Here is a 2,801-nt window from a genome sequence, read left to right on the forward strand (position 1 = left end):
TAATTAAGGGGGTTTTTTTTATGTCAGTTTCAGAAAACTGAAAGGATCCCAAAGCCAAAAATTAAAGTACTGCATGAAATTGTTGAGTAGGCCTGCTCTTGTCCACCAAATGCAAAATAAGGCATCTGTCTAGAAACCATGTTTTTCTGGCTGTGCAACCCCAGAAAACTGCTCCTTCCCATTTCCACCAGCCTGCTCACGCTCCACAAGCAAGACACAGTTATTCCACAGGATCCTTCCTCTTCTCTTTTTCTGGATGTTATGCTTTGCTTTTTGAGGAGACACCTTCACGTCAGATCCTGGATGAACTAATTGTTTCCTGCTGGAGGGGCTATGTTAAATTTTTGCCCCAAGACTAGGCTGGCAGTGACTGCAAGAGGTGGCTCCTGAAGCCCATCCTCTGACCCACTGCTGGAGAACAGCGCTGGCCAGTCACAGGCAGAAGTCAGGACAAACAAAAGGCTGTTTGTACAGCATCTCCCATCAGCCCTCCCTCTCTCTTCTCATCCCCACCAGCTCTAGCTCTCTCTGGGTACATCTAAAAGGATACAGCTGCCAAGAAAGTGGAAGGGAGTGAACCAGAAGATAAAGGTACGTTTCGCTCCTGAAATTATCCTTGTCTACTTGTTCTGCTCCTTCTAGTTACAGAGTACAGAATTAGAAATACATATGGGAACATGCAGAAGGTGATTTGGGAGAAGCTGTTACATTGCAGGCAAGAGGTACCATTCAAGACAGTTGAATGGCTGTGATCCAGCTCAAAATAATTCTTTTACTATCTTGCTTTTCTCCAAAGTTGGATACTACATATTAACATCTGAAGTCACTAAACATAATATATTGCCTTCCAGTGCTCAATATAATATGGAGAGAGGTGTCTCCACAAAGAATTGCTGTCTTAAAGAAAACTAAATGGGGTTTAATGAGAACTCAGTTTCTGGAAAGAATCATGGTATTGATGATAACTACAAAGCAGTAATTCAGTGAATTCATCCTCAGTGGAATAGCTGCTATCCTTACAGTGCACCAACTGTTCAAGCAAAATAGATTTAAGAATTTTTTTTTAATGGAAAAAATTCTTCATAATATTATCAGTTATGCAGCTCTTGTGTAATGATTTTTAGTAATGCACTAATAAACCTAACTATCAAGCACTAACACACAAAATACTAAATACTCGGCATCTTACAGGTGTTTGTGAAAGGCAAACTTGACAAACAAACACTAAAATACATTTCTTTTTGAATAAGTGAAACAATTTTAATATATATTTGCTTTTTAAGTGCAACTTGTTAACCTGGCACATGCCACTGGACAGACTGGAAAAGATCATACACCAAAAGTGTACCAATTAATGTATTTCTTGTTTTCAACATTAGGCAACTAGAAATACAGCCTGCTTAAGGGGGAAAGAAGGGTATATTTAGTGAAGGATTGATATTTTTTAATGGCTGATAGACCAACCTGTAAATATTTCTATTTTCCCAGCCACACAGGATCTCTAGAAGTGCCAAAATACACATTTTGTGTCATTCCTCAGTTTCCTGTATTTCTAACACCTGAGCTCCTACTGGTCCTGTGTGACATTTAAAGGGCATCACTTCTCATGAACTATTACCCTGTTGTTCCTGGACAAGGAGGCTGAGATTTGGGGCTTTCTCTTTGGTCTTTTCTGATTACCTCTGCATCTAGCGGATCCAAAGACCAGATGGTGCCAAATTGGCTGGCAAGATAATTCAAACACTCTCAGCTGAACAAGCAGAGACAGCACTAATTCCTGACTCATCATGCATATTCTCAAACGAACCATTTACCTTTAGAAAAAGCTCCAAACTATTTCAAAGCACTTGCATTCTCAGGTGCATTTAGTCTCAAACCTTACTTACACTATGTCAAAGTAATCAAAATAATTAACTGAAAAGAACTTAAACAAATGCAAGGAGCTCATTTTCAGTCTTTTTAGATGGCTTTACTCCTGCTAGAATTTGAAATTATACAATCTTGATATAGCAAGCTGGTCAGGCTTAGCATGCCTGGCATTGCTATCTTTTCAGAAGGTTTTATAAAATAAAGAACTGTAAGAAGATGCTTGCTGGCAATGAGTGAGCCTTTGAGCCACTTTAGTGATTGGATTTGTCCATTTTCCTGACTTGTTTTATGAGAGAAGACTCTCTCTTCAACCGCACTTGGGAAAAGAAGTTGCAGCAGTTTGTCAGACAGAGATGCTGCATCTGAAAAACCTGCTGAGTTTACCAGCATCGATCCTGTGCAGGCAGCTGATGAAACACTTCAGCTCCTTGGCAATCTTTCATCTGCAAATAGGGATGGTTCTCCCCCAGGAAAAAAAATACCCTTTTGAAGAAAGGTCTTTTGTCTAAAAGTTTCTGTTTGTTAATGCTCTGCAAAAAAAAAAAAAAAAAACCCCAGAGGAAATATTTAAGCAGAAGCAAAATTACAATATTTTTTCTGAGTAATAACAATGTTTCTCATTGGTAAGATGCATAACTGGTCAGTTATCCCTAGCTCTCCAGCATGCTGACTTTGCTAATACTGATTTTGCCACCCACCCATAGAAACCCTCCTGATGATGCACTACGATTGCACTGCAAGATCCTATTATTTTTCAAGGCAAGTAGTGAGTTACAGAATCACCTTAAAAACTGTAGGTCATGATTTTTGAATCTAGCAATCTGACAGCATAAAGAGAATGTGCCTATTTTCAGGACAAAGTGAATTCCTACAAACTTTGAGGAGATAGGCAGCTGGCCTATCAGATTCCAATGAGCATTTCCACTGAACTC

General features: G+C 39.2%; 1 protein-coding gene across 2 annotated transcripts in view; it reads left to right on the forward strand.

Annotated features, from left to right (window-relative positions):
• Positions 1 to 200: 200 nt before the first annotated feature.
• SCRG1 (stimulator of chondrogenesis 1) overlaps positions 201 to 2,801 on the forward strand; it is a 7,372-nt gene continuing 4,771 nt past the window's right edge. Inside the window, exon 1 of one of the 2 annotated variants that reach the window (XM_017744324.1) lies at positions 201 to 591. The gene's annotated coding sequence lies outside the window, so the exon portion shown is untranslated. The remainder of the gene's footprint in view (positions 592 to 2,801) is intronic. The other variant, XM_008641491.2, reaches the window with a different exon arrangement.

The sequence above is a fragment of the Corvus brachyrhynchos genome, unplaced genomic scaffold (assembly GCF_000691975.1).
Source record: "Corvus brachyrhynchos isolate BGI_N302 unplaced genomic scaffold, ASM69197v1 scaffold17, whole genome shotgun sequence".
Taxonomy (NCBI): Eukaryota; Metazoa; Chordata; class Aves; order Passeriformes; family Corvidae; genus Corvus; species Corvus brachyrhynchos.